This window comes from Schistocerca piceifrons, chromosome 3 (genome assembly GCF_021461385.2).
Source record: "Schistocerca piceifrons isolate TAMUIC-IGC-003096 chromosome 3, iqSchPice1.1, whole genome shotgun sequence".
In the NCBI taxonomy this organism is placed as follows: domain Eukaryota; kingdom Metazoa; phylum Arthropoda; class Insecta; order Orthoptera; family Acrididae; genus Schistocerca; species Schistocerca piceifrons.
Genome location: NC_060140.1, coordinates 387325486 through 387352674, shown reverse-complemented (window position 1 = coordinate 387352674; position 27189 = coordinate 387325486). Strand labels below are relative to the sequence as shown.

Here is a 27189-nt window from a genome sequence, read left to right as displayed (position 1 = left end):
ACTCTTATTGAAATGTTATAGAAACAAGACGGAATAGAGATCTACTTCCATGCAGAGTAGAGTTCTTGCTTTATTATATTGTCAGTGCATAAATTTCACTGTAGTTTACACATCTTCTGACTTCGAAATCATACTTATGCGTCATTCAGTTCTTGACTAACAATAGCAATTTACAGAGTAAAGAAAAGATACAATTTTTAAACATCTTCCAGTGATGTGGAATGCTATTAAGGTGATCAAGTGAATGGTCTAAAACGCTTAGGACATGTATGTAAGTTGTTCTTTTAGAAAATCTGTATAAAGTACTCCTCGCCAGTAACTCTGTCAGTTTTCCAGAAATAACCAAACATATCACAAATGGAACGTACGTCTACTTTTATCATCTGGTTCATTTTACTTCTGAATTGCATTTTGAGGTTTTCAAAGTATAGAAGTCTTCACTATGTGTTTGGGTACACCAATAGTTTCATGTTCCAGGTATCACCCTGCACTATAAATCTTAATGGTGTGGAACGAGTCATATTATATAACGTCACTTTTTTTGGAAATATGTCTCCATGCTGATCATTTATCAGTTTTTTGGTTTTTAATTAAGACAGACAGATATTAGTCAGTGATTCCTAGTCATCACCAGTTACACATTACAGTAATAGATAGTCTTCTGTGGCATAGGAGGAATTGTCAAAGAGAAACCTTTTCAGTTCTTTTAAAATTATACTTTGCTGTCTGTCAGACATTTTATATCACTGGGTAAGTGAACAAAATTTTTGGTTGCAGCATTTGTGAATACCTGTTTATGCTAAAGACAACCTTAATACGACATAATGAACGTCATTTTTATCTTCTGGTATTGTAATTATGTATACCATTGTGCCTCTTGAAGGGCACTAGATTATTTACAATTCACGAGGGAATAACTATACTATGAAGCGGATAGATTGCTGTTCACACTAGGAGCAGCATCAGGCATTAGGACGAAAAGAGTATTCACATGAGTTGCCTACCAAAACCTTCTTCAGAAAGGAAACAAAGCACACACACACACACACACACACACACACACACACACACCTTCATACAATTATACACACAAAACTTACACACACACTTGACTGCTGTCTCCGGCTGTTTTAGCCAGATCCTTTTTTAAAGGGGGAGGAAGTGTGAACAATGCATAATCAGGCATGAGATGCTGCCCCAACAGTCAGCGCGGTTGCGTAGCCGTGATTTGTGCGACCACGAGACCTTTGATACGATGTGGCTCGGATGTCGGAGTGTTTGCGATTTGGATGGCAATGAAAAACAGGAAAGAAGAGGAAGAACGGACACTGTACAAAGTACGGCAAATCTGAAGTCAAATGATAAAAATAAAACCACTCCGATAAAAGTAAACAGTGAAACCATAATTCATGTATACAAAAGAAAATATTGCTTGAACAGCACCGCTTACGAATGAAATGTGATTCCTTTAAACTACGATTGGGTTGATTAGTACATCCGTAAATAACGTAAGCTGGCATTTTTGATGAAACGACTGCGACTCCATTCAATCAAAGCAGTCAATGCGGTCGAAACTGGGCGCGGGCACGTCAGAGGAAAGTATGACCGCAGTGAATGATGGAAGTATGAGTGCAGTGCACCTAATGTTTTGGGCCACTTAAGATGGTGGACATCAGCTACGTGTTTGTGGCGTAATGACAACTCCTTTCTTTTGCTTACCTCCATGTGTATGCGTAACAATACGTTGCAATATTTGGTAGATAATTAGCTACTGACTTTCTTTAGCCGGTAAACAGAGTTCCGTGAGGTTGTTCAGCGCCACCAATACGTCTACATGTGTACATGGAGGGTCTTATACGTTCGGCAATGTATATTTACTGCTTGCTTATTTTTGATTGTTCCTAATGCCATAGTAATTTTAATTTTAAGGTACTTAATATTGTATGGACATTACACGTATATTAGTATGTGCAACAGTGCAAAGTAATGATCTGTTTTTTCAGTCTTTACAGAGCATGATAATGCGATCGTACCTTCCCGAAACAAGTGGTGTTTTTAAATTAATAAATCACACATTTGGACGACTGCTGCATGACCTCCATACAGATACACAAAGCTGATAACAAGAATTAGTATTTGTTTTCTGCAGCTATTTCATTCCATGTAACATTTCTTCTTAGTTTGATTTACTCTCAGTATGAATGCGAAGGTCATTGTTAGAGAATTTTCCGAGCTATTTTCTTCATTGCAATGAGTCGTTTCCAACAAAAATTTGTCAACAAAGGATATAACTTACATCCTCTTCTTTTTTCGTGTAAATCGGTGGAAACGTGCAAGGCATGGCACGTCCTGATATTAACTGCACAGAGCGTCTGAAAATTGCGTGACACTGGTTGCTTCGTTTCCTGGATGCGACTGCTCGGCTGGGTGAAGTCTTGCCGGACGTCTTACCGTGCCGAGTACGAAGCCTCTGAAGGGGATCCACACCGGAGACGGGCACCTAGGAAGGGCACGGGCCATGTGACCGGCAGCGGACGGAGCGTAAGCAACAGCTCCAGGCCAGTGGGCCGGAATAATCTCCTTAAGTGCTGTGCCCGACCAGCGCTGGCGAATTGCTCAGCAAGCAACGCAGACAACACTCTGGCGCCACATTCCTCCTGCACTCGTCGCGCATTTCACGGGCGCTTTCATTAAAAAACTGCACTCTCAAAAGGAGAAAAGGCTACGCTGATAAGTCAACAGTCTTTACTAAGACTGAAAAGAAGAAGCAAGTATGGCATAGGAAAACTACACAGATTCGGAGGCAGGCCTCCTGATATCGTTCGAAGAACGGAAAATCCACATCAACAAAGCAGGAGAGTTGCGCAAGGAAAGGAATATGCAATTATCTCACAGTTGTCTCCCTTCAAGTACCTTGCAGAAATCATATTGCAATTGGAGTTGGGTAGTCTCGAATGGCATATAACTTGAGAAAGCATACAGACTAAAGTAAAATCGGTTCAACGAAAAATAATGCCACGTTCAAATCTACGATAATGGAAACACTTGTTTTGCCAAAAGCTTCACACGTTCCAGAAAAAAAAAATAGTTGCAGGAACTGAGCAGAAACACGACAAATTCTTAAGGAAATGTATGGTCCCGTATAAGAAAATAGAAAAGAACAGCGAATCTAGGCACCTTAATAGGAGAGTTGCTTGACACTCTGTGTAAGAAACACTTTATTCGATGGACGTATTTATAGAAGGGGCAACGGCCTTGCCGCAGTGGATACAACGGTTCCCGTCAGATCACCGAAGTTAAGCGCTGTCGGGCGTGGGCGGCACTTGGATGGGTGACCATCCATGTCGCCATGCGCTGTTGCCATTTTTCAGAGTGCACTCAGCCTCTTGATGCCAACTGAGTAGCTATTTGACCGAACAGTGTCGGCTCCGGTCAAAGAAAACCATAGTCACGACCGGGAGAGCGGTGTGCTGACCACACGCCCCTCCTAATCGCATCCTCAGCTGAGGGTGACACGGCGGTCGGATGGTCTCGATGGGCCGCTTGTGGCCTGAAGACGAAGTGCTATTATTTATAGGAACTACAACAAAAAATTTGCCAAATCTCTATTTAAGATTTTGAATACAAAGCAGATCAAAATTTAGTGGATAGGAGACGCTAAGGTTTCTGAGTAAATGAACGTCGCAGAATATAAAATCATAAGATGTCATGTAGCCTTTGGAACACTAGCACCGAAGCATGGGTTCACACATAACGTTGAAAAGAAAACATACGAAATGATCAGAAGACCGGGAAAAACAATATAGAGAAATCGTGGTGAGATTGTTTGGAGAATAAGAAAATAAAACTATGAGCCAATCTAAAAAAGAAATCTAAGGACGAAGTAGTAGATGAAGAAAAGGCAGTAGGGTTTCTCATATGTTTCAAGTGGTTCAAACGGCTCGAATCACTATGGGACTTAACATCTGAGGTCATCAGTCCCCTAGACTTAGAACTACTTAAACCTAACTAACCTAAGGACACCATACACATCGAAACCCGATGCGGGATTCGAACCTGCGACCGTAGCAGCAGCGCGGTTCCAGACTGAAGCGCCTAGAACCGCTCGGCCACAGCTGCCGGCTGTATATGTTTCCTTTACGGTAATCTGGGAGGGTGCTTGGAGGCGGGTGGCCTTGAAAAATTCACATTAGTGGCTGGCAGATCGTATGCTTGCCGTGGTGAAACATCCACGTCACATCGATCCGGATGTTGAGGCATCCGTCAATTCAGTGGTTACTAAATCTTCCGTGGTAACATACATGTTTATAACTTTCTTCGTTCGTCAAACGTAGTGCGGCAAGAGAACCTAACCTGTTCTATCTTGGAATACAACGTCATATATTCCGCAAATACGATTTCTGAATACATGAAATTAACACGATGTGTTGGTAGGTGATAGAGTAAGTTATCCCTCAAGGTACGCAAGTTCAATGTTACCAAAAAATTCTATGCTTGGTTAACATTAATCACATTCCAGAGTCTTTGGGAGAGAAACATTTCTTTGGCAGTGCTTGTGTTTTCGACGCAGTTGTTTAATTAATCATTTTCAGAGTATTTTTTTACCACACAGCTTCCTTTAATGAATGATAGATTGCTCTAGGATTAATTACTGTCTTCCCAGTAAGTTAAGACCAAGGCTACATGCAGCAATTATGGGTTGTAGTACAGATAGATTTCTTGGACAGGGTGTCGACGAGGTATGGTCATTATTCAGGAATATGACAGGAACGGCCATTCGAAGCAATAAAGTGTAGTAAACATGGGCCCTAAAATGTATACCTTAAGGGCTATGAACGCTATTGTTCTACATCTACATCTACATCTATACTCCGCGAGCCACCTTACGGTGTGTGGCGGAGGGTACTTATTGTACCACTATCTGATCCCCCCTTCCCTGTTCCATTCACGAATTGTGCGTGGGAAGAACGACTGCTTGTAAGTCTCCGTATTTGCTCCAATTTCTCGGATCTTTTCGTTGTGATCATTACGCGAGATATATGTGGGCGGTAGTAATATGTTGCCCATCTCTTCCCGGAATGTGCTCTCTCGTAATTTCGATAATAAACCTCTCCGTATTGCGTAACGCCTTTCTTGAAGTGTCCGCCACTGGAGCTTGTTCAGCATCTCCGTAACGCTCTCGCGCTGACTAAATGTCCCCATGACGAATCGCGCTGCTTTTCGCTGGATCATGTCTATCTCTTCTATTAATCCAACCTGGTAAGGGTCCCATACTGATGAGCAATACTCAAGAATCGGACGAACAAGCGTTTTGTAAGCTACTTCTTTCGTCGATGAGTCACATTTTCTTAGAATTCTTCCTATGAATCTCAACCTGGCGCCTGCTTTTCCCACTATTTGTTTTATGTGATCATTCCACTTCAGATCGCTCCGGATAGTAACTCCTAAGTATTTTACGGTCGTTACCGCTTCCAATGATTTACCACCTATGGCATAATCGTACTGGAATGGATTTCTGCCCCTATGTATGCGCATTATATTACATTTATCTACGTTTAGGGAAAGCTGCCAGCTGTCGCACCATGCATTAATCCTCTGCAGGTCCTCCTGGAGTACGTACGAGTCTTCTGATGTTGCTACTTTCATGTAGACAACCGTGTCATCTGCAAATAGCCTCACGGAGCTACCGATGTTGTCAACTAAGTCATTTATGTATATTGTAAACAATAAAGGTCCTATCACGCTTCCCTGCGGTACTCCCGAAATTACCTCTACATCTGCAGATTTTGAACCGTTAAGAATGACATGTTGTGTTCTTTCTTCTAGGAAATCCTGAATCCAATCACAAACCTGGTCCGATATTCCGTAAGCTCGTATTTTTTTCACTAAACGTAAGTGCGGAACCGTATCAAATGCCTTCCTGAAGTCCAGGAATACGGCATCAATCTGCTCGCCAGTGTCTACGGCACTGTGAATTTCTTGGGCAAATAGGGCGAGCTGAGTTTCACATGATCTCTGTTTGCGGAATCCATGTTGGTTATGATGAAGGAGATTTGTATTATCTAAGAACGTCATAATACGAGAACACAAAACATGTTCCATTATTCTACAACAGATTGACGTAAGCGAAATAGGCCTATAATTATTCGCATCTGATTTATGACCCTTCTTGAAAATGGGAACGACCTGCGCTTTCTTCCAGTCGCTAGGTACTTTACGTTCTTCCAGCGATCTACGATAAATTGCTGATAGAAAGGGGGCAAGTTCTTTAGCATAATCACTGTAGAATCTTAAGGGTATCTCGTCTGGTCCGGATGCTTTTTCGCTACTAAGTGATAGCAGTTGTTTTTCAATTCCGATATCGTTTATTTCAATATTTTCCATTTTGGCGTCCGTGCGACGGCTGAAGTCAGGGACCGTGTTACGATTTTCCGCAGTGAAACAGTTTCGGAACACTGAATTCAGTATTTCTGCCTTTCTTCGGTCGTCCTCTGTTTCGGTGCCATCGTGGTCAACGAGTGACTGAATAGGGGATTTAGATCCGCTTACCGATTTTACATATGACCAAAACTTTTTAGGGTTCTTGTTTAGATTGTTTGCCAATGTTTTATGTTCGAATTCGTTGAATGCTTCTCTCATTGCTCTCTTTACGCTCTTTTTCGCTTCGTTCAGCTTTTCCTTATCAGCTATGATTCGACTACTCTTAAACCTATGATGAAGCTTTCTTTGTTTCCGTAGTACCTTTCGTACATGATTGTTATACCACGGTGGATCTTTCCCCTCGCTTTGGACCTTAGTCGGTACGAACTTATCTAAGGCGTACTGGACGATGTTTCTGAATTTTTTCCATTTTTGTTCCACATCCTCTTCCTCAGAAATGAACGTTTGATGGTGGTCACTCAGATATTCTGCGATTTGTGCCCTATCACTCTTGTTAAGCAAATATATTTTCCTTCCTTTCTTGGCATTTCTTATTACACTTGTAGTCATTGATGCAACCACTGACTTATGATCACTGATACCCTCTTCTACATTCACGGAGTCGAAAAGTTCCGGTCTATTTGTTGCTATGAGGTCTAAAACGTTAGCTTCACGAGTTGGTTCTCTAACTATCTGCTCGAAGTAATTCTCGGACAAGGCAGTCAGGATAATGTCACAAGAGTCTCTGTCCCTGGCTCCAGTTCTGATTGTGTGACTATCCCATTCTATACCTGGTAGATTGAAGTCTCCCCCTATTACAATAGCATGATCACGAAACTTCTTCACGACGTTCTGCAGGTTCTCTCTGAGGCGCTCAACTACTACGGTTGCTGATGCAGGTGGTCTATAGAAGCATCCGACTATCATATCTGACCCACCTTTGATACTTAACTTAACCCAGATTATTTCACATTCGCATTCGCTAATAACTTCACTGGATATTATTGAATTCTTTACTGCTATAAATACTCCTCCACCATTGGCGTTTATCCTATCCTTGCGGTATATATTCCATTCTATGTCTAGGATTTCGTTACTGTTCACTTCCGGTTTTAACCAACTTTCCGTTCCTAATACTATATGCGCACTATTTCCTTCAATAAGAGATACTAATTCAGGAACCTTGCCCTGGATACTCCTGCAGTTTACCAATATTACGTTAACTTTTCCTGTTTTTGGTCTCTGAGGACGGACGTTCTTTATCAACGATGATAATGTCCTCTCTGGTAAGCCGTCAGGTATTTTATCGTTTCGCCCAAGGGGGGTCCCTCTAACCTAAAAAACCCCCGTGTGCACGCCACACGTACTCTGCTACCCTAGTAGCTGCTTCCGGTGTGTAGTGCACGCCTGACCTGTCTAGGGGGGCCCTACAGTTCTCCACCCAATAACGGAGGTCGATGAATTTGCAACCATTATAGTCGCAGAGTCGTCTGAGCCTCTGGTTTAGACCCTCCACACGGCTCCAAACCAGAGGACCGCGATCGACTCTGGGCACTATGCTGCAGATTTTAAGCTCAGCTTGCACTCCGCGTGCGATGCTGGTTGTCTTCACCAAATCAGCCAGCCGCCGGAAGGAACCAAGGATGGCCTCAGAACCCAAGCGGCAGGCGTCATTCGTTCCGACATGTGCTACTATCTGCAGCCGGTCACACCCAGTGCGTTCAATAGCTGCCGGAAGGGCCTCCTCCACATTACGGACGAGACCCCCCGGCCAGCACACCGAGTGCACACTGGCATTCTTCCCCGACCTACCCGCTATTTTCCTGAGGGGCTCCATAACCCGCCTAATGTTGGAGCTCCCTATAACTAATAGGCCCGCCCTCTGTGACTGTCGGGACCTTGCCGGAGAATCGGCCACTGGCCCAACAGGCGAGGCATCCTGTGGTGGCTCGGAAACGATGTCATCACCACTAGGAAGCACCCCGTACCTGTTGGAAAGGTGTAAGGCAGCTGCCACGCGGCCAGATCCCACCTTCGCCTTTCGACCAGTCACGCGCGAGCCCACCACTGTCCGCCATTCACCCTGGAGTGATGGCTGACCGGTAAGATGCTCACTGCCGGAAGACGCAGCGAAATCAGGGGTTCCATGTGATTCCAAGGCCACCGAAGTAGGCATAGATCTCACCACAGTTGCCCCAACGCCACTACGAGCCGACGCCTGCGCCTCGAGCTCGATGAGCCTAACAGACAAAGCCTCCACCTGCCCCCGAAGAGTGGCCAATTCTCCTTGCGTCCGCTCACAACAACCACAGTCCCCACACATGACTATGTTTACCCTACTCTATACGGTGACAAATTCCCAAGATAATCTTCTGATGAGCTACTCTGATAATCAAGAAACACTCACTGAAATACGAGACGCGAAAACTACGCTAGGTTTTCCCAGAAAAACTATTTAAAAGCTAAGCGCAGCAAATAAGTACAAAAACGCTTTATACAAACAGTACTCGCTGCTGCTGGTGCTCTCGCTCTGGCTGTCAGTTGGAGACATGTGTTTCACGGTAGCCAAGATGAACAACTGCTAATAGCTCTTGTTTTGGTCTGTATTATAACCTCTCTAAATATGGAAAGCAAAGAGCTTGCAGTAGACGGGATTTGTTTCAGAGTATCGAAGATGAAGAAGTGCTCATGGCTTTTCAGGTAAACGTTTTAGAGACCATGTTCACTAGCCACTTTTGCTTCGAATAATGGTTTCTGTTATACCCGAAAAAGCGCGCACAGAGGCTTCCAATTTTTATACTGATCCGCCTCGATGGGCAAATAATCCACTACCTTCAGTATGGATACCCATTTACGTTCGACCTCCAGCGGGAATATAAAATTAGTGAGCATGGAGGACGGGGACAAGAGTGTGGATAGGTAACGCTAGATGGGAGAGCGAGTCAGCTGGGGAGCGTACCAAGATAGTCCACGCAGTTGCGAAAAACACTGTCCGGGTGACGCAGTGGTAACGCAACTGCTGAGTAAGCAGGAGATCCCGAGTCCTGGACCTCCAGACATTTTCCCTCGTCGCCGCTGATTCCGCAAAATGTACCCATGCAGCTGATACTGCTATTTCCTTTCCATCCCTTTTTTTCTCCTTCCCTCCCTCGCCCCCCCCCCCTCCTTCCACTTCCAATTTACATTATGAGCTCACGAAATACCGCCGTGTCGTGCAGGGTACCAGATGGTAGGCGTAACTTGTACAGTGGCGCTGATCACGGGATCAAAGACTGCTTGTTACTAAGGCACTCCCGTGGACACAGAAAGGGTGTACCCGAGTAAATTGCAGAAGGTCTGGACTGAATGTAAAGTTATGCCTCTCAACCAGAGATAGGCCGTGGGTACTGGTGTCTGCTCACAGATACAAGTCATGGAGGGGGGGGGGGGGCGGGAGGCGGCAGCGGTCTTTATCCCGCCTCCTGGATACAGCGACAGGGTTTTACAGTGCGCCACCCTATCCTTTCGGCTCTCTGCAAGCTGTAGACAAGAGTTGCAAGGACATCAGTAGATGAGATGTTGGCAGCTTACAGCAACCAAGTTCGGCAGACCAGGTAGGCAGCAATCTCGAAGGTAGAAGTCGTCTGGCGAACGGTAGGCAGTTCGTCACAGAGTCTGTATCACAGGTGGTCCACTGTAACTGAATGAGATATGGGTTTGGAAGCCCGAGTAATTATTACTGTTCGTCCAAGACAATGACGTTACATCTGGCCGAGGGTGACAGCATTTGTTTTTTGTCTCATCAGCATTCTTCACCGTAATTCGGTGTCGCAGCGGTAGCTTAAAATGCTGCAGCTTGTTGCTTTTCAGCCATGTCCGAACATCTACTCGTTCTTGTTGCATCTTACCTTGCTGTCAGAATGTTCAAGCTCAAATGGCTCTTAGCACTATAGGACTTAACATCTGAGGTCATCAGTCCCCTAGACTTAGAACTACTTAAACCTAACTAACCTAAGGACATCACACACACATCCATGCCCAAGGCACGATTCGAACCTGCGACCGTAGCGGTCGCGCGGTTCCAGACTGAAGTGCCTAGAACCGCTCGGCCACAGCGGCCGGCGAAACAACATAAAACCACACAGCAACTTGACAGTACTGAGATCAACACAATCCTTAAAACATTAGAAAATTTTCAAAACAGGAATACAATTACTCTTTGCACCCAAATTAAATCTCTTGCAATCACTGTCTACAACAACAGTTCACACTGCCTTTGCACAGGAGCCACGATACTTAAACACTGCAGAATGTGGAGAAATCCAAACACACACTCTGTCTTATAATCCTAAAAAACAATTTCATAGAAGAAGAAAAACAGTGTGATAAATCTCTTAATTTTATAAAGATTGCCACTATAGGCGAATTACACTTAATAACAAAAGGCAGAAAGAAGCGCTAGAAAATCAAACCTGTGGTTCTTTCGGAGTGCACAAGCACCCACTTAGATATACACTCCCTGCCAGTATCACAAGTGCGTCAAAAACAGGCAAACCACTGTTCAATAAGTTGTGCACCACACCCTACTGCCCACGTGACAGGAAGAGGCAGAGCATACGCAAAGAGCGACTGCCGACAGCCAGATTGCACACCGGAGAGCCAACCAACCGCCAAAACCAGCCATCTTCACACAGCGACGTGCGGTTAAGTACCCGAAAAGTGACCAAAGATGAAAACCGCTGCTACGCCATGCAGAGTCGTTCGCAGAGGTCTTACATCATTACAGAGGAGCCACTGGCGCCACGTATGACGGTTGTTGCCTAGTTGCTGAGGCAAACGTCAGATAATGTATTCAGTATTACTTCGAAAGACGTTTTGTCCTTATCTCCGACGGCATATGCGTTTCTCCCAGTCGATATTGGTCAGATTAAAGTCACAGTCTGCTACTACCGTTTCCTCGGGTATTTTCATGCTATCGAGTTTAGGCTATCTTTGAATAAATCTAGGATCGATGTAACTGCATCAAGATGTCGACATCCGGCGATTCTGGTTACTATTTTCCATTTTCGTTCGTAGTCTGCTACATTTTGGACACTTCGAGCAGTAATGTTTCTGTTTTTCACTATAAACGCTCCGTCTCACGTGGAGCCTAATCTGAGTTCCTGATGTACGGTCTGTTTTGTCGAAAATTTGTCTTCTCTCCGTGTTTCAATCAGCTCTCATTCCCTGATACAGGGTGGTTGAAATTAAACTGATGGTGTTCCTGGTGTTCCGAGTGCTGCAGTGCGGGCTGTATACATCGCAAGATACTGAAACATCGTAGGTATGTTCTTTATTTGGTGCGCTCGCAGAAAATGCTGAAAAATATAATAATTCCACTTTCTGCATCCGGGTGAAAATATGGCGCTGAAAGCGATCAGAATGTTCATTGTTTGATGTTAGTATGCTGTTTGTTCAGATGGCTCTGAGCATTATGGGACTTAACATCTGTGATCATCAGTCCCCTAGACTTCGAGCTACTTAAACCGAACGACATCACACGCATCCATTCCCGAGGCAGGATTCGAATCTGCGACCGTAGCAGCACCGCGGCTCTGAACTGAAGCGCCTAGAAACGCTCGGCCACAGCGGCTGGCTGCTGTTTGTCGCTTGGCGACGCTTGTTGATTTCTTTTGTGTAATAACTGTTCGTGTAAAGGGCTAAGAAGGTCGAAGTTTTCTGTACGAAGTGCAATGGCTACTGAGAAGAAAGACCGTACACTGCTCGGAAAGATGGTTCATCATAACGGCAGCTTTAGCAGCGCTGCATTACGGGAAATTGCCAACAGGAACAGATGCAAAGAAGCTCCATTTCAAAAATTGGGCTAAGAATATGTTCAAGAAATTTGAAGACACCGGTGAGTTAGGTGATGCAGCAGGGACAGGAAGGCGACCCGTTTCCATGGCAGTTGTTGATGAAGTTGCTGTAGCCATAGCCGTCTGTGCAGCAGATGCTCCAAATTCTGCAGCCAGTGCTCGAGCTCGTCACGGGAGTTGTCTCTGATCAACAGTTCAATAGAATTTGTGGCGCATTTTACACTACTATCCACACAAGACTTAGAATGTGCACCAAATGAAGTCTCAAATAGGCTACAAGGCCGTGACTTTGCCGTTCGTTTTTGCCACTCATGGAAATGGTAAGCACGCGACCAGGGAATTTTCTTTGGACGGACGAGGCACATTTTACTCTGTGCGGTGCGTGAACGCACAGAACTGTCGCATATGGGGTTCTAGTCCGCTGCATCTTGTGCAGGAACATCCACTGCACTAAGCTTACGTGCTTGTGCGGTGAGGTTTCAAAAACTCCTTCATTCTCAGTCCGTATTTCTTCGAGGAGATGACACCTCGAGGCTCTGTTTGGTGTACAGTGCCGTCTGCACATTATAAGGGCCTCCTGGCGCAGTATGTGATTCCAGCTAAGCAAGAACTCAACTGTGTCCACACCACTATTTTCACGCAAGATGAGGCGAGACCATATGTCGTATTGTGGAAGATCTGCTTCGAGAAATTTTCGGCAAAGACTTCATCATGTATAGGAAGTTTCAAGATGTGCGACCTTCCAGATCCCCCAACCTAAATCCACGTGACTTCTGGTTATGGGGATAAGTGAAAGATCATATCTATCAGGAATGTACCCGGGTTCCTCCTGATGTGAAGGATAGTATACTATAACAAATCGCTCTGATTATATCGGATATACTGCAAGCAACTGTCGACCATGCTGTATTACGAATGCAGCACGTTGCTGGGTTGAGCGACCATGTTGAACACATGTTGTAGCTTGTGACTGTATTCTAATAATGTTATCGTGTAATTGCGTAGACTTCTGCAGCCAAAGTCAGTCGACATAAAAGTTCTCTGGGTATGGTACCGCATCATATGGCATAAAACGAAACGTTGATTTTCTCCCGCAGTAGTTTTATACAATATGACGCGGTACCATACCCAGAAAACTCTTATGCCGGATGCTCTGCTCTCACACCACATTGTGATTGTTTACAGAACCAAATTTTCACCTGGTGGCAGAAGTTTTTGTGCATACTCCGCGAGCACATCGATTAATGAACATATCAATGTTTCAGCAGCCTGCGATGTATACAGCCCGTACTGCAGCACTTGGAACATCGTTACGATGTGCGGCCGACAGGTTGTAGAAGAGACATGAGCTCTGGGCGTTTACTGAGAGTACGCCGGCAGTTAACAACCAATATTTCAAGATGCCCATCCTCCGCACTTGCTAATCACAACACAGTCGAAGAAATTCTTATGTCTTTTTAACGACTTTGTCTTTACATCTCATGATGACATTATTAAAGCATTTGAGCATTAAAATCAGAGGAATTTTTTAAATAGCGAAAATAACAAGGATCTTTAATTCTATGCAATAATGACGGTTTCGAAATTGTTTGATTGATCTGATGAACGGTCAATAAAGAATGCAGATGAGAGGCATAAACGAAGTGATGTGACTGGTGTGCTGTAGATGAATAGGAGGCTCCATCTCCCCAGTAACTGAAGCCACCATTTGTCTGTGGTCTCTGTAAAAAGACATAAGAATTTCTTCGACTGTGTTGTTATTAGCAAGTGTGGAGGATGGGCATCTTGAAATGTTGGTTGTTAACTGCCGGCGTACTCTCAGTAAACGCTCAGAGCTCATGTTTCTTCTACAACCTGTCGGCCGCACATTGTAACGATGTTCCAAGTGCCGCAGTGCGGGCTGTATACATCGCAGGCTGCTGAAACATTATGTTCATTAATCGATGTGCTCGCGGAGTATGCACAAAAACCAAAAGTTTCACTTTCTGCCACCAGGAAGCAATCAGGATGTGGTGTGAATGCAGAAGATGAAGAGGAACGATCAAACACATGATAACATTCGATATGAGAGTTTTCTGGGTATGGTACCGCGTCATATTGTGTAAAACTACTGCTGGGGAAAATCAACGTTTCGTTTTATGCAATATGACGCGGTACCATACCCACGAAACTATTATGTCGACTGATTATGGCTGCGGAAGTCTACACAATTACATGATAACATTATTGGAATACAGTCACAAGTTACAACATGTGTTCAGCATGGTCTCCCAAGTCAGCAAAGTGTTGCATTCGTAACGCAACATGGTCGACAGTTGCTTGCAGCATGTCCGATGTTATCAGAGCGATATCTTATCGTGAGCTATTCTTCAGATAGGGAGGAACCTGGGTACATCTCTGAAAGACATGATCTTTCACTTATCCCCACAACCAGAAATGACATGGATTTTGGTTGGGGGATCTGGAAGGTCGCACATCTGGTTGTGATTTCCTTACCATGTTGCTGTGCCAATGTTTGGCTTTTGCACAGACCATATGCGAGTGGTGCCTGAAGAAGTGGCTATGCCCAGGAACTATTCTGTTCACGCTATTGAATGTTATGAAGGAAACTGAGGTGTCTTATTGAATGTATAAAAAATATACTAGTAATTTTATTATTCTGTTCGCAGTTGACAGATTTTGGTCTTCACTGGTCATCTTCACATGCAATAAGTAACATAATGTACCATCTTGTCTGTGCTCGAGTCTTGTTTTGTCTCAGTAGCGTGAGTGACTGACACAACACTTGAGAGGATGGCACAGCATGTTGCTTACTGAAGCTGAAGACGACAAGCACTAGTCTAATCCGGTCATCTACGAACAAACAAAGTGATACCTAATAACATTGTTAACAGGTTATACAAGTCACGGACTCCTCCTTTGTAAAAAATAAAAAAAAAAATGTCGCTGCAGTTCGGTTTTATGCATGAATTCACGTTCATGGGACATAAATAAATAGTTGTATAAACTGATACCCTACAATCATCCTCCCCATTGGATCCTGCCCACTCGTATAATATAGGGTGCCTAGGAAGCTGCTTTCTCGGATAGCCAGACAACATTCAAGGAAATCATATTAATGGAGTTTGTTACAGTAAACTGAATTGACACTACTCAACTTTGCCTTTTTACAAAGAGGTGCCGCAAGCAATTGGTGACATGCAAATAATCAATGTCCTTCGATATACTGTTTACAGTTTCCATGCAAACAATTAATATAGATGAAAAGTCACGGCTAAAGAGTTAGGATGACGGCTCGTCTCCTACTGCGGTTCTGCGGTTCTTCTAGTACTCGTCTTCAAGTGTGGCTCTTCTAGCGTGGCCGAGGCTGGCTGGCGTCTCACAGCCTTCTCTGTTGTATCGTTCCAGGCCGACGTGCTGACGCTTGATGTTACGCCGGAACACTGCTCATAAATGATTTACTTTTTTTAGCCAGAGCAATGTTTTTCGCTTTTTTCAGAAGCTGCGATCTAAGAAAACAAAAGTCTAAATACTCTAGTTACATGTTAAAAATTCTTCCAAACTGCCATTATTTTCAGGAAGATTAACGAAAGTACAGGCGTCTTATTCCCTGTTTGTAATAGATATAAGAACACAAAACGGACTTTAATCTCGATTTGGCCGCGACTAATTCGATTTTAATCTGAATAATTACTTGTGAGTTTGGCTTTTACTGTTAATCGTTACTTTCTCGACTTTTTTTTTTTTTAGCATTATCGCTAAAGCAATATCGGTATCTCCTTATAGAGGTGCCGCATCGAAATGTTGATGTAAGGAATGCGAAAGAATGGTCTTTGTGGTTCAGGGTAGGTGCTCGAGACGTACTGATCACACAGTATAAATATAGAGTGTAGATATATAATGTGCACAAAATTTGAGGGTGTTTGGAGGATATAAAAAGAAACATTTTTTTATGTAACAAAAATGTTAAGGTACGCCGTATCGTCACTAGAGGTCAGAGAAAGTTCTGACGTTAGTGATGTTCGGAGACGGTGTTCAAACTGCGGTGTGCTGAATAGTGTTTTAGAGATGTTGCTGAAAATGTCGTCCGTTTATATTAATTTACAGGTGGCGTCTGCCTGCTAATTATTGTCTAATACACTCGAAACAACCAGGTGTTTCAAGGATAATGGCAGCAATTTCAACCAAATGGGCAACCAGCTCTTCCGGAGTGTCTATCAGTGTTTCGCACCCCAACGAGGTGACCACGCTACTGCCCCCCTCCCCCCCCCCCCCCCCTCTCGCACCCGTCCTTAATCCAACAATTGCGGAAAATTTTTTTCTAGGTGTTCCCTGACGTCAAGCGAAGTGTGGTGGAGCTCCGTATGCTGGAACCGTAATAGTTGCTTTATTGCTAATGAGTCATTCTCCAACATATCCGGTAAACTTTACGGAGAACGATCCGGTAATTTCCTCCACCGAGCGTGTTAAGCAGAAGATACGGTTCAATCACTTGGCGGATGAACAATTCTAGGCCACACATTTATGGCAAATTTCTGTTCATGGTGAAACACACGAGTTGCCTTTGGGTTTTCCAATTCCCAGACTTGGCTGTTGTGGTTACTGAATATCCCTTCCCTTTGAAGACAGCCTCGTCAATAATCCAAGGACATGTTTGCAAGTCATTGATGTTTATAGTTTGATGTAGATACCACTGGCAGAATTCCACGGGCCGGGGCAAGTCATCATAGGTCTTGTACATTCTGATACCTGAATGAATGCATGTCCGTCTCGTGTAGCACGATCCACACACTGGAGGTGCTGAGTTTGTTCTCAACTTCCTATAATACAAGTTCTTCAAACCGAGGTCTACTAGTTTCCCGTCGTTCTGGACTACGGGATCCTCTTTCACGAAGACAGCCATCAAGTCTTCGAAACGGGATATGATTTGGAAACCTCCTTCGTTAAAATAGTTTGATGCACAGCCGCCTTGCTGCTCGACCGTTGCATCATCCTCCCCATAAATGAGATACATGTCAGTTAACTCGATTAGAGTGTAATCAGCCGTCAAGAACCTTATACTAGTAGGAACTCTCATGTAAACACAACATAACATAAACAGTAACAATTCACTTTTTCACAGTTTTTTTACCATCTTTAAATTCTCATACCATGACGGTAGACGGTAGCGGAGAATAGGGCGGGTGTTATACCTCCACGGAAGAATTATAGTACCCTCTCCATTCACCGTCACCGCCGCATCAAGGTGTGAAGATGGTCAAAAACTGGCCGAAACCGGTTACCACAAAACTAATGTTTTTTTGCCATCGAGATTGTTTATGTACAATGTTCAGTACTTTTTGGCAGACCGCTATTCTCCACGACAAATGCTTCCAAAATTATTAATAACTATTCAGTTATTTTTCCAGGGACATGGGCATGGCTAGTAGTAATGAAAACTTACTCTTTCTGGCAGTAAAATGTACCCGCAATTGTGTTGCAAATCATACACTTTTTCTACGGTACCCTGTACTTTACGAGGGGTGTTCAGAAAGTAAGTTCCGAGCGATCGCGAAATGGAAACCATAGTGCAAATCCGATGAAGGACTGCACAAATGTGTTGGTATTTGTTGCTGGTATGTCCATCGATCGCGCCGCGTAGCAGTTTGCAGTTCTGAGCGCTTAATTAAGCACGTAAAACTAGCTAGAAAATAGTGTCTTCCGCCGAGTATGGGTGCCTGCCGACAGATTTCACCTAATTTCATGCAGGCCATACAGCGTAACTGTCATGCACTTCCTTCTTCTTGACAATTGTCTGCCGCACACTGCAGGGGTAATGAAGACGCTCCTGCAGTGTTTTCGATGGGAAACGTTTGATAATCCACCATACAGCGCAAACCTAATTCCCTCGGATTTTCATCTATGCTCGAATGCACCGCTGGCTATGAAGGCAACATTTTGGCACAGACAATGAGATGCAGACCAAAGTAAGGAATTGGCAGAAAGCGCAGACGGCTGCCTTCTAAGACGAGGGTATTCACTGTGGTTTCCATTTTGTGACCGATCGGAACTAACTTTCTGGACAAACCTCGTCGATTGTAAACAATCTTCATTTGATATCTTGATTGTCCGAACGTTTTTTGTGTTAGAAATGCGTTATTTCAGCTGCCATTCCACTGAAAATGATTGGCCTCAAGTTCGCAAAGGAAAACTTAAAAATGGGGTACGGTGTCCAGTCGGTACTGAATAGCCCGGTAGCTGGTACTGAATACTTACGACTTTCAGGTGGTCACATCTTACAAAGAGGTGTGGTGGGCCTAGTATATTTTTATTTTGAAGCATGCTCGCCTTCCAGCGAGATGTGGAATTCCGACCCATAATCACAAAATAAGACAACGAAACCACGAAGCGTCTACTTAGCTTCTTTCACGATTCCCTTTTCCAGATAGTCTACTAAGCTCTGCATGCCCGTGAGTAGCTGCCTATTTCGACAGGAACGAGAATTTTCCGTTAGGTTCTTCCGCCTCGCAGGACGGTGTATTAAAAATAGAAAGAGCAGTAGAAGGGCGGCACGTGAAGCGACATCGCCCACAGCTCCGGTGTGCCCATGCAGGGCAAATCGACAGGCGGAACCAGCCAGGGACACCGCTCCCCGACTTATCTCCTTTTTCCTGTCTCACCCTGCGCCGTCACGACTGTCGTCGGGAGACACGAGATTCGTGTCCCTTCACGACTCACATCTTTACAGCCGCCATGTAACTATTATATTCTCTTTCGTTCACATTGCCACCACAAATCATTTAATCAAAAGCCAGAAAAAATGTAATGTTTATTGCATCCTATGGTATACCATTTTAATATACTCACAGAAATATAAAGTGCTTCATCATGAAGCACGACTCCGATATTTATCGAACTATGTGGAGATGTTCGTGTATTTCGGGTATTAGCTCATTAAATTTTCATTCCATTAAGAACTGATGTTCCATCATTAACATGAGGTGTGACCCCTACGGTCACAAACATACTCTTATATTCGTTTTGGCGTGGAAGCAACAGTCTCTATATGCCATCCTGAGAAACTTGTTGCCGTGACCATAACTTATACTACGTCAGTTCATGAAGATGTTCAGCTGGAGTCTCGTACGAAACTATAGGTCTTCCGATCACATTCCAGATGTACTCAATGGGTGACAAATCAGGGGGTCAGACACGCCCCCAAACGATTCGTACATTCATCAGGTATTTGTGGTGCGCTCTCTGGCATTATCCTGCTGGAATATGTCATTTGGTAGACTGAGAGTATGGCAACTTAACCAATTTTACCATATACTAGCGATCGTGCAATATCCTTTCAACAATATTACCTGATAAAATCCTGTTGTCATGTCTAATAGCTCCTCACATCATGATTGTATCTGGAATGGCTACTTTCTTCAGTTCGTCCACGAACACTTTGTTGAGGATCAGAACACCACTAACAAAATCGAGACTAAACGGCACTCATTGTCTCAGTTAACTGACTCTACACTATATCTGTTGGCCGTGGACTGGTGTCAGAAGTGTACGAGGCATGTGAACTCTATAAATGGCAAACCAGTTTCGAGGAACCTGTGCCTGACGATTCGTCGTGAAACTTTGCCTGTAACTTCTGCCCGAATTTCAGCTGTTCTCATCCCCATATTCATCAGATATAATTGAACATTCCTACAGTTTTCTCGTGTTGTATTCTACCTGGCACACTGTAGTCTTGTGTTCACCTCGTTACCATTCTGTCGGTGTGATACTCCCAAGTCCCACCATGCCACTGTTTCTTCATTTCTCAAAGTCCGAAAGATGGCGATAAGCTTCACGTGCACGGTCCTAGGCAAGTTGTGTACCTATCACTTTTTAGAAAGTTCCAGTAACCTTAGACACAACCAACAGCTATCATGTGCTCAAACCATCTTTCATCTGCAGAAATACTTTTGTGTGAACTGAAAAAAAGCTCGTCTATGAATTATTTTAATCACCTTAATCCACAAGCATGGAAATACCAGTCTCGTAGCGGTCAGTCTATCTGTTCATAGTGTAACACTTCCCGTTTCAGTCAACATATACGGGAAACTTCAAGTGTATTCTACAACAATACAACACTTCTTGCACCAATACATGGTTCAAATGGCTCTGAGCACTATGGGACTTAACATCTGAGGCCATCAGTCCCCTAGAACTTAGAATTACTTAAACCTAACTAACCTAAGGACATCACACATACCCATCCCAGAGGCAGGATTCGAACCTGCGACCGTAGCATTCGCGCGGTTCCGGGCTGAAGCGCCTAGAACCACTCGGCCACCGCGGCCGGCTAATGCACCACATGGGCTGGATGAAAGATGTGATTTGTGACTACCTTGAAAAATATGTCTGCGCTTGCTGCGGATTCGGACTATCGTGTGGCCATCCAGGGAGGATATTCGTTATCCGATATGGCAGTTTCTTGGGCGACATGAGAAGGTGGCCACAAGTTTAGACAATTTTGAAGAATACAGCAATGAAAAGTGAGTAGTAGAGCATAAGGTAGACGTATGTTACAGTAAAGGCAGGGGCAAATGGAGTAATCCAGTTGTCACCTAATTGAGGCCTGCAACCTTCGGGCCGAATGCAGCCCGTATCAACGGTGTGACCCACAGTTCTCAGTTTCACAGTAATGTGTATCTAGAAGCTAACAGCCGAATCCAAGAACGTTAGATAACGTTAAACGCTTCTTAGCCTTACACCGTGGTCTAGGGTTGGACCGGTGGAGAACGGACAGGCACCGGGCTCAATGTCAAACAGAAAGCGCCGCAGGAAACTTTTTTGTGGTTTCATTGCTGAGTGGGGGCAAATAATTATGCACATCCGCCTCGAATTCCGAGCGGGAAGATTGTTAGTTTATCACCTCACCGCAGCGTCGCGCGCGCCTGTACAGTTTTTTCTCAGTGTGCCTTCGTATGTGTCGCATCGTTGTTTGGTATGTGGCGTTAGTTTTTGTGTGTGTGTATGTTAGCAACGGTGTTGTCTGCTCATAACGTCCGCCATGGGTTCCAAGTGCGTTCCAAGAAAAAGTACGGTCAGCTTCAGTTCCGTTAAGTCCACGTGTTCCGTGCAGCGCGGATCTTTGGAGATTGATGATTGGTACAATTCATGTAACATCTTATTAGGTTCATACTTCCTGTTTTGATTCTGATTACTATGTCTTTTTCGAAAGGTTTTTGAGTCCACTACAAGTTGATAGGTTGTTTTTACATCATGATTCTCAAGCTCCCTTAAGTATCGAGATGGTTCCGTAAGTATTGTACGTATAAATGTCTGAGTATTTCCGCTGGAAGTTGACGACAGTTTACTTAAGGAGATGTCGCTCCCATATGGTGATATGAGGGGTATACGACGCGAACGCTGGCCCACTCAACATCGGTTGGGATGTCAAAGCGGAATCCGTTCAGTGGAGATGGTATACGGAACATTCCTTCTCATCTACAGGTCTGTGGTTACCACATTCTTATTACTTATAGTGGGAAAGTGGGAAGATGCTTTCTCTTCAATGAATTTGGCCACCTTAAATCTAATTGTCCGCGGCGGATATTTGTATTGAAGTCTTCATCGTCGAAAATTTATGTTAGCTGGCCTCTTTTCCATTACTCGCGAGGTTGGTGCCTCGTCCCCGGTTGCTGTGGCGCAACAGAGGTCTGCCAGCTTACGGCTCCCAACTTTCCACCTTTACCCTCGCAGTGGTTCTGAAATTGTTGTTGCCAAGCCGGCAGAGCAACGTAAGAGACGTCGTATGTAGGATGGTGGGGAGTCTGATACGTCTACTCCTCACCCACTCTTCCCTGAAATAGCTTTGTCAGCTGATGTGTCCCGTAGTGCTGAGTGCTCCATTCCTGATGGAGTCGATAGTGCGAAAAAAGCTACTGATGTCTCTAGTGTTTTCCCTAGCATTCTTCCCACCGTTGAGGTAACTCCTCCAGAACCAACCAAAAGTGAGGAAGTCGTTGAGCCTTCTGATGTTCCAACGATTCCGCTGTAACAAATCGAGGCGTCCCTTAAATTATCTGTTCCCGCGATGTCACCAATTCAGGAGATGTCGGATCGATCAGCTGCCGTTACTCTAGTGGAGGCGAGTGGTGGCCATGAAATGCTGCCTGCTGACCCAGATGTAACGCTGCACCCTCGCTAGTGTGTAGATCTAAATTGCAAGGATCCTATCCTACGGAGTGGGCCTCTACGGCTCCGTATTTGTCATCTACTTTGGCTAATGTTCAAGAGCAGCCGACGTCCACTACAGCCGATGCTATATTGCATCGTAGTCCTCGTAAACAACGCGGCCGTCCTTATCGGGCGGTGCCTTGTAAAAAGAAGAAACATAAGGATTCCAGAGTCTCAAAGGCCAAATAAACAAAATAAATAAATAAATAAAAGGATTCCAGAGACGGGGATGAGAGCTCCCCACTCTCTGACTCGTCTCTGGACTGAAATGGATCTTGACACTCACTGGCGTAATTCAGTTGGTCAGCACCTTTAATTTCGTTTCTTTTTGTTAAAGTAAGATGGGTTATACGTTTCTATCTTTGTTAATAGGGTGGAATCGGATCTGCGAGTTGCTTCGTTGCGCCAATTTATCTGTTTCTCCTGTGCTACAAGAAATACAATTTACTCGCTTTCGAAACGTCTTTGTAAATGACCATCAGCTATTTATTTTTATGCTCACTGCTACCGGTTTCGATCAGTAGCCGAGGCTAAGTGTAACCAACTTGTCATTGCAACTGATAACGCTTTTCTTCGGCTTCATAATGGTGTACTGATCGAAACTGGTAGCATTGATGATGAAAATAAACAGCTCATGATCATCTACAATGAAGTTTCACAATTACTTGACAACTGTAAAGCCCCACATCATCACTAATCCTTACTCGTTTTTCTCTCCCTGGTTTTTACCCTGTGTTTAATGTAGTTCCCAAATGCTCCAGGGAAACTGCCTTCTTTTTTGAGGACGATACTCCCATTGAAGGGATTGAAGTTCTTGATAATGCTAGAAAAATAGGATGTAATTTTCTTCATCTGACCTTGATTCTCCTTTATGCACCGTTCGGCACCAGACGCACTGTGGGCCGATCCCGATTTTACAAGGAAGAGGTGGTTTACTTGTTACGAAAAAGTCCGCAGAATATTTTGATATATGGTGATATTAACTGTGTGTTATTGCGGGAAATTGCAAGATTTAATTCGTCCCTTGAAACTGCAAGATGTTTTGGTTTGTAAATATCGGACTCTTGTCAAAGACACCTACTTTATTGCTGCTTCTAGCAGTAGGCTTGACAGTTTTTTGTCTGATCGGATGTGTGATAGGATTTTGCCTGTGAATGTGTTCCCTATCAGCTTCACGACCACCTTTCGGTGACTGTTGCTTTCAGTCACACGCGACAGTTGGTGAAATGGTTCCGATCGTCCTGGAGGCTGACAGGGGCACTGGGAGGATTCTTCTCTGGATGAGATGAATCGACAAGTGTGAGACCGCAGTCTCCGTTCAACTGCGCGTTACACATCTATTTTGGAATGGTGGGTTCAACTGCAAAGCCGATGATCACACAAACGTTGATACGTTTCTACGCTGATAGAGCGCGAGAATTTCGGAGGATACAAGAATTTTACTACTTTCTCTTACGTGAACTTTATGAAAGTGCACATCAGGATTGCAGACGTCAGGCATGCAAAGGCGCAGTTACGAGGGTTGACTGAAAAGTAATGCTTCCACCTTCGTAACTCTTCGACAGTTGGCAGCATAGGTATGCGGCAGGTACTGGCTTGTTTCGTAGCCTCTTCTCTACAGTTCCAGTTGGCGGGAATCCTTGGCATTGAACGGTTGTGTTGTTACAGTGTTAAGTATGGAACCCTGTGCAGACGGTCGGTCAATTCGATTTAAGCGAGTAGTCATTGAATTCTTGACAGCAGAAGGCGTGAAAGCAGTTTATGGTGATTGTGTTGATGTGAGTACTGTGCGTTGTTACGCGAGTAAGTTTAAAGATGTTGAGGCGGGAACATCTGACCTGCGTGACAAACAGAGTTGGACGCGCTGTGACAGCAACCACCGAGTTTCACAAGCAAAATACTGACAGGTTGAATCAGGACGATCGTCGTATCACTCAGAGAGAAACTGCAAGCAAAATCGGCATTTCACAAGAACGTGTGGGTCACATTACTGCTTTGCCTGGCTATCGGAAGATCTGTGCACGATGGGTACCCCGGATGCTAAGTCCTGAAATGAAAGCGCACAGACTTGAAATTTTCCAGGAACTCCTTTCGCGTTACGAGAATGAATGTGACGCTTTTCCCTTTGAATTGTGACAGGAGACGAAACGTGGGTACACCATTATGACCCGGAGACGAAAAGGCAGTCTATGCAGTATGGACAAAACGACTCGCCCCAGTAAAAGAACTTCAAGCCGCAGCCCTCAGCTTTTAAAATCATGACCATAGTGTTCTGGGACACAGATGGTGTTATCCATGTTGATTTCGTTGATCGTGGAATAACAATAAAATCAGAGCGTTACATCACAACGCTGTGAACTCTGAAACTACGGCTAACAACGGTCCGAAAGGAAAAGGGAAATGTTTTCCTGCAGCATGCAAATGCTAAACCACACACTGTAGGTGCCATCACAGCCGAACGTCAGAGACTGAATCTCACCACCGTACGGCATCCTCCATACAGTCCAAATTTAGCACCGTCTGACTTCCATCTGTTCCCGATAGTGAAAGACGGCTTCAGAACACTTGTTCATCGTTGGCAGAAATGTATCGAATTGGCTGGCTGGTGATTATGTGGAAAAGTGAATATTGGTAATTAAAGATCACATTCTAAGGATTATTTCTGCGTTTGATTTATTAAAATATTCCCATCCAAACCCAATTAACGAAGGTGGAGGCATTACTTTTCATTCAACCCTCGTATTACGTTTGAAGCAGCGTCAAATGGAAAGGTTCTTCTCTACATCATCTGATTCGACATCACACTCGTCGTCGACGTGCGTGTATCACACCTCTCAAGACAGAGGACTGCAATGTTATGGCGGCACAAAAAACACATGCCCAACATCAATTCTATGTTGCGCTGTCTAGGTACCCATTCCAGACATCCGATTTACTTGTCCACGCTCTGGATCGTAGACGCACCTGCTCATAATACTGCATGTGTAGAAGTCTATGACGTTAGTGTCAGATCTCATTCTCGCAAGTCGCCTGGGTTGAACTGTCTGCCTAAGGAGTTTTATGTGAGCTTTTGGCCTTTGTTGGGTATTACTTTTACATTGCTTTTGAACGAAGTGTTGAGATGAAGGTTTGTGCCGACTTGTTTGAAGTTGGCAAAATTGTGTTAGTTCCTAAAAGTTCTGGTCGGGCAGCATATGATAAATTTCGTACGATTACCTTATTAAAATTTGATTATAAGCTTGTGGCGATTGCGGTGAATATCTGGCTGCTTGCATTCCTGGGGGAAGGTCTTTGCTTACCATCACAGTACTATACCTGGTCGTTCTATTCTGACCCCGGTAGCAGAATGTCGTGATATCATATTGGTGGCCACTGTTACTTCTGTTGCTGATGCTCTGGCATTTTTGACGAGGCGTTCGACCGGATCAGCCATGGTTTCCTGGAAGCCGTTGGGTTCACAATTCACGCGCACAGGGTCATGTGTAATGTACACTCCTGGAAATGGAAAAAAGAACACATTGACACCGGTGTGTCAGACCCACCATACTTGCTCCGGACACTGCGAGAGGGCTGTACAAGCAATGATCACACGCACGGCACAGCGGACACACCAGGAACCGCGGTGTTGGCCGTCGAATGGCGCTAGCTGCGCAGCATTTGTGCACCGCCGCCGTCAGTGTCAGCCAGTTTGCCGTGGCATACGGAGCTCCATCGCAGTCTTTAACACTGGTAGCACGCCGCGACAGCGTGGACGTGAACCGTATGTGCTGTTGACGGACTTTGAGCGAGGGCGTATAGTGGGCATGCGGGAGGCCGGGTGGACGTACCGCCGAATTGCTCAACACATGGGGCGTGAGGTCTCCACAGTACATCGATGTTGTCGCCAGTGGTCGGCGGAAGGTGCACGTGCCCGTCGACCTGGGACCGGACCGCAGCGACGCACGGATGCACGCCAAGACCGTAGGATCCTACGCAGTGCCGTAGGGGACCGCACCACCATTTCCCAGCAAATTAGGGACACTGTTGCCCCTGGGGTATCGGCGAGGACCATTCGCAACCGTCTCCATGAAGCTGGGCTACGGTCCCGCACACCGTTAGGCCGTCTTCCGCTCACGCCCCAACATCGTGCAGCCCGCCTCCAGTGGTGTCGCGACAGGCGTGAATGGAGGGACGAATGGAGACGTGTCGTCTTCAGCGATGAGAGTCGCTTCTGCCTTGGTGCCAATGATGGTCGTATGCGTGTTGGCGCCGTGCAGGTGAGCGCCACAATCAGGACTGCATACGACCGAGGCACACAGGGCCAACACCCGGCATCATGGTGTGGGGAGCGATCTCCTACACTGGCCGTACACCACTGGTGATCGTCGAGGGGACACTGAATAGTGCACGGTACATCCAAACCGTCATCGAACCCATCGTTCTACCATTCCTAGACCGGCAAGGGAACTTGCTGTTCCAACAGGACAATGCACGTCCGCATGTATCCCGTGCCACCCAACGTGCTCTAGAAGGTGTAAGTCAACTACCCTGGCCAGCAAGATCTCCGGATCTGTCCCCCATTGAGCATGTTTGGGACTGGATGAAGCGTCGTCTCACGCGGTCTGCACGTCCAGCACGAACGCTGGTCCAACTGAGGCGCCAGGTGGAAATGGCATGGCAAGCCGTTCCACAGGACTACATCCAGCATCTCTACGATCGTCTCCATGGGAGAATAGCAGCCTGCATTGCT

The 27189-nt window shown here is 44.9% G+C and overlaps 1 protein-coding gene and 1 pseudogene across 1 annotated transcript in view; both read left to right on the top strand.

The window, feature by feature from the left end:
• The window catches only part of LOC124788679 (probable serine/threonine-protein kinase DDB_G0271402), a 280476-nt gene that overhangs the window by 16987 nt on the left and 236300 nt on the right, over positions 1-27189 (top strand). The window lies entirely within an intron of this gene.
• Positions 3246-3363, top strand: LOC124790819 (annotated as a pseudogene).